We start from the raw sequence: 6325 nt of genomic DNA on the forward strand, positions 1-6325 counted from the left end.
GGTTTGTTTATGTTATAAACATTTTTCACATCTAGCCCCTCAAGTTATAAAGAATTAACATTTTGGTTGAAAAGTTAAATGTTTTAACGTACCGGGATGACGAGAAGGTTTCCGAGAAATGTCGGTTAAATCCTGAGAAATATACATACTTTACAACCTTAAATCTTTAAACCGTAAGTTAACGGGCGTTACAAGTGTTCATTCTCAGTTCATAGAGGTTGCCATTTCTTGGAGCCATCATCATGATCATCTCAGTAGGAATCACAAATTCAGGCTTTAGAATTAGGCGGTGTTCATCATTGAAGGCCACCTTGTACCCTTTGTCACAAACTTGAGAAATGCTAAGTAGATTGTATTGTAGTCCTTCAACATGCAGCATATTCTCAAAGGATACCTTGCCATTAGTGAGTGTTCCTCTTCCAACAATCTTTCCTCCATTCTCATCACTCCCAAAAGCAACTGGACCTTCATATTTTCTTTCATAATTGATGAGAGCACCCTTGTCACATGTCATGTGCCTGGAACATCCACTGTCCATGTACCATAAGTCATTACTGTTCAAGGACTGTTCATGCACATACACACAAAAGAGAATCAGTTGGATTATGAGTTACAAACTTCATCAGCTTGCAATCAGTTTCAAGTGAAGATTCATCAGGAGTTGGAACTAGAAGTGGAAGTGGATCTTCATAGACAACTTCACATTCTTCTTCTGAGTCTGAGTCTGATCCAACTTTCACAACTTGTGACATGATTAGATTTTCATTTTGTTTAATCACATAGTCTTTCTGTTCATTCAACTCCTTATTAGTCTTCCACTAAAACCCTCTTGGTTCATAACCCTGCTTCAGCAAGAACTTTTCATCCCCGTTAAGAACACCAGGTTTCATCTTGGCCTTTTCTTTGTCTGTTAACCTTTTGTTCTTTGCAGGTTTGCTTGATACTTTTGTATCATCCTTGATTTTCAGTACTTGTTTCAGTCTCTTTTCTAAAACTGATCTTTATTTTCATCACTTGAACTTTTCTTTTCTTTATTCAGATATATTTGATACATTTGCTTGTATCCTTTCATGTCAAAGCCACAAACCACATCAGGGACCACAAACTCTTCTTCTTCAAACCAGCAAGAATCAGTGTGATGACCATATGCATCACACTTCTTGCACCATACATTGGCATAGCTCCCCATATCTTCAAGCAATTGCTTATCTTTAATTCTGTCACTTGGTTTGGGGAAATCAAAGCCTAGGGATGTCTTTGGACATAAAGAGTTGCTGAAGTCCATTTTGATTGGTTTGTTCAGATCAGGCTCCAGATGATATTTCTCTTTAACAAACACTATTGGCTTCAACTTTGATGGGAGTCTTGAACAGCTTCCTTCTTCTTCTGCAACAAATCTTCCCCTGGGTATATACTTCACATCTCCAATATCAAACAGTTCATAGAGCAAACTGGATAGATTGGAGGATGGGACTGATCATATGAAGATTTCATTGCTACTTCATTTCTTTTCTTGATTTCTGGCTGTGGTCTTGCACAAATGTCAAATACCACATGTTCTTTTCTTATCTGTTCATAATGTTTCTTCATCTTTGGAGTCATCTTGGGCAGTTGAGGAATCTTTTCATTTTTCTTCTTGTTTGATCCCTTCTTTTTCTTCTTGCCCTCAGATGATTTGGTACTTCCACAACTGCAAGTACTCTCCTCACTGGAGTATTCACTCCATTTCTTTTTCTCACTATCCTTCTTTACAGCTTTCTTGACTTCTGGTTTCTCATTCTGCTTCATTGCAAACTCTCCATTTTCATCCACAATCACATCTTTATATTTTTTTGCAAATTTAGCTTTGTCTTCAAACACATTCTTAAACTGTTTCAAATACTCATTTCTACTTTCCTTGTCTACTTTTAGTGGATAGCTGTCACTAAAAGGTGGTAGCACCTTTTTGTATTTCTCTTATTCTGTCATTTTGTCCACAAATCCCACTATGTTTCCTATAGACACAAGGTTTTTCAAGAATTCCATTTGAATTAACAAATCAGCATTCTTCAGCTTCTCTTCAGCATACAACTTTTTCAAACCCTCAATTTCAACTGTCATTCTTGATTGGGTTCTGTATGCTTGCATACAATCTTCTTCAAGTCCCTTAATTTGATTCTCATGGGTTGCTTCACTGGTTTCATACACATTTAAAAATGCTTCCTTTCTACCACATTCAGTCTTCCATTTTCCAACTTCCTGATTGAGTTCATCAATTGTAATAAGAAGATCAGAAATTGAAATATCAGAGTGTACCTATGCATTAGAAGATTCTGGCTTGTCCTGTACTTTGGCCATAAAAGCAACATTTGCTTTTTCAATCTCAACTGCGTGGTTACTCCAATCAAACTCCCCATCCTGAGGCACCCTTGTTACTGCAACATTCCCCTGACCCCTAACCTGATTCGCATTGCTTTGATTGACTTTGTTCTGATTATTGTGAATCGAACATTAAATCTTGGCTATCCACAACATGTTGAACTTGTCTCAGATGGCTCTTCAATGATTGGCTGCTGATTCTTGATTGAGAGATTTCCCATTGGAGCTATAAGAGCATTGTTCACTTGAAAAATGGGCTTATCTTCTCTAATAATGTGGTTTTCGATCATTTCATGTTCTGCAGCCTTGAGAAATGCAATAAGATCATCCAACTTAAAGTTGGGAAAACTGACATTTTCTTTGATGAATTTGCTGGCTGTATACCACTCACCAGACAAAGATGACAAAAGCTTCTTGTTTTGCTCAAAATCAGAGATCGGTAGGTCAGTTGTTCTTATATCATTAACAATCACCATGAACCTTTGCAGGACTGATTTTAGTCTTTCTCCATCTTTGAACTTGAACCTATCCAGCTGTTGCTTCAGTCTATCTTTCTTGATATCTCTCAGTTCAGTATTTCCCTCAAACATATCAATAACTGCATCATACATTTCTTTAGCAGTTTTGTGATGGTTGACGGTTGTTATTATTTCCCAAGACAGACCTATCAGCATAGACAGTGCCTTATCGTCCCTTTTCTTCATTTTTAGCTCGACAGTGGCATTGTTGTTCGGAGCAGTTGAAGGAACATAGTTTCCATCAGTGATAGAGGTCCAAAGTTCTGGGTCGTTGTAGTTTATAGCGGCTTCGAAGAGCACCTTACATTTGATAAAATTTTATTGTCCAAGCAGTCTAGGAATTTTGTTGGTAGAAACTTCTTGGTCTTCCATGTTAGCAGATTTGACATTTGTAACAGAGAAACAGAGTAAAGCTTCAAGCTTTTTCACAAACCTTTAGTCTCGTGGCCTTCAGCGAGCTTCCAAAGCTTTGATACCACTTGTCAGGACCGTGAGTCGGGTGAAACCTTAGGAATGGTTGACAAGAACACACTGACTCAGTTACCCAAAGGCCTATTGAATATCCCGACGGAATCAGGATATCCAACAAGTGGGAACGAAGGTGTGATATAGGAAACACGAAACAATAATGGATAATCAATAAGAACATAATCAAAGACAAAGATTCACTGCATTTAATATATCATTTAATCGACAGTGAAAGGAATGCCTAGGGTTTCGTGACGGCGGCGGCGGTACGAGAAAACAAATAGAATATTCTTTGGAATGTTTCTTGTATTGCGTACATCGTTATCCGTGCCCTAAATGGAAACCTAGGACCCTATTTATAGACCCTGACATTCCTTATAGAATCCCTATCTATTACATAATGAAAGACAAAAACAAATACAAGTGTAAGAGTCCTCGAGCAAAGTAACATTCTTGCTCGAGCAGACTCACTATGCTAGGTATGATCGATGAATGTCCTTGAGCATAATTTACTTAGAATATCTTCAGTGAAGATATTCTCCTCCAGCAAGCTTCATTCCTCTTGACTAATCCTTGCTTTGCTCGAACTATTCCATCGAGCAAGCTTATTCTTCTTGATGTATTTAGTCTTGTCCTTAGACTTATTGAACAATCTTTAGCATGCTCGGATGTAAATCTTGCTCGGGGAACTGAACTGTGCTCGAAGTCCTTGCTTTGAAAACATGACATCTTCTTATTGCATCCACGCTTGTCCCCATGTGCTCTACCATCCTGTGCTTGTAACACTTGGTTAAAATTGTATGATCAAGCTGTTTTCTCGATTGGCAATCCATGCTCGATAAAAGAATACTCTTGCTCGTTGAAGGGTAGCTTTCTCAAAGCTTTAACACTTAGAAGAATTAACCACTAAAGGTTCCGAAGACCTTGCTCGAGGTAGTAAAACCATGCTTGATAGTTTAGGCTTGTTCGAAGTCCATACTTAGCCGTTTCCTGAGGAGGTTGAGAAGATTCCAATCTTCCTTATCAAAAATCCGACCCAACAAGCTTGCCACGTGTCCTTAAACTAACCGTAACGAGCACGTTCACTATTCAATTACTCGCACAACTAAATAAGTTTCATGCCTCGTAATCAACGCCCATGAGTAATTCATAAGTTCTTTAGTCGCTACGAGTAGATTATAAGGTTAAACTAGCCGCGACGAGTTAACTACTAATAAACTACTCGTGTAGGGAATGTAAACCAGGTAAACTAGTCGTCGGGACTAAAGAATATATAGATAACTCGTGGGCGTTGATTACGAGGCATGAAACTTATTTAGTCGTGACGAGTAATTGACTAGTGAACGTGCTCGTTACGGTTAGTTTAATGACACATGGCAACTTTTAATTGGTTCTACAAACTACTCGTCACGACTAGTTTATAATACATATTTCTGAAATTTTTTACAAATGATACCTAAAATAAGAACTTTGTTTTCATAAATACTTATTTTCAGAATTTTCCCTCTTTTAGAGTTATTGAGCATTCCAATCCATCATCTAAATTTTTAAGAGAGGTTTTTTTAAATTATAGGATAAGGTTAATAATTGTTGTGAATGAAGGGGAGAGAAAAATTAGTGATGTTTTTTTTTTTTTTAAATTTGAGAAAACTTGTTTGCCCCAATTTAGTTTTTAATATTTGTTGAAATTGGTTGAGTATAGGGGAGAGAAACTGTAATAATAAATGTATAAAAAATAATATTTAATTAAACAAAAAAAAGAAATGTGGTATTTTTTTGGGTAATTTTAAAGATGAGAATGAAAGACGGGCTAAGAATATTCAAAAGAGGTTGGAGAGAGGGAGGAGAGAGATAACCCCGTTATGGGCGTTTCTCGAGTGTGAGATAGGCAAAGTTGTCTCATATATCGTGGGCATAAGCTTACGTGCCATTTTTTATGTTTATTATTAAAGCATTCACAACACAAGATGCCCACAATCCATCATAATAAGTGTCACATTATATTCTCAACTTTCTTAAAAAATTATTCACCCATTATATAACCATTTATTAAACTATTTTAGGTTTAAAAATATTTAATTATTAAATTTATTTTATTGATCGTGTGTGTGTGTGTATATATATATATAGGCTAGGTATAAAATGAAAACTCACTTGAGTTGTGAAAACTCTAGAAACCAATTCTCAACCACATGTTTTTAATTAATGTTTAAATATTGTGGTCTACGATTAAAGTGAATAAAAAATATAAATATAAATATAACTTTTTCTCTCTCCTGAAAATATATATAAAAATTAGTAAAAAAATGTTAAAAAATAGCAAAACATTTTTTTTTGATGTTTCGATGTTTTGTATTAAATGTTACAACATATATTACGTGTAACAAAAAAAAACGATGTTACATAGGGTTTTCGCGGGTTTTCACAACTCAAATGGGTTTTCATTTTAACCTTACCCTATATATATATATATATATATATATATATATATATATAGGGGAAGTTAACATACAAATGAAATTAACGTGCTAATTGTGAGAATCAAATAAAGTAATTATAAATACAAGTAGAGTAATTAAGTTATTACATCATAGAGTAATTATGTAAGTTTATTTATGTTAAACTTTTTGAAAAGTAGGTTACTAATGAATACTAGCTTAGTTTCCAGTGTAACACACAAGTGAAAATATTAAAAAACGTCAAATATATATATGATTTGGTTCATTTCAGAAGTGTTTCTAATTGCGAGAAGTCAATTGAACCAATCACAAATTTTCTTTTATTATTTGTTTTTATATATAGATATGGGTATACTTGTAAAAAATGGTTTGTTTTATATATGGCATATAATAATTCATGGAGAGTTACAAATTAATTTATATTAACTTAGCTTTTTTTATTTTATTTAAATTTTTGGTTAATGTGTATGTGCATGATTTGAGAGTTTGATTCCATCGATTGAATTGGGAATACGCCATATA

This window comes from Bidens hawaiensis, unplaced genomic scaffold (genome assembly GCF_021521415.1).
Source record: "Bidens hawaiensis isolate Kalapana, Puna unplaced genomic scaffold, B.hawaiensis_p1.1 tig00014198_1, whole genome shotgun sequence".
Taxonomy (NCBI): domain Eukaryota; kingdom Viridiplantae; phylum Streptophyta; class Magnoliopsida; order Asterales; family Asteraceae; genus Bidens; species Bidens hawaiensis.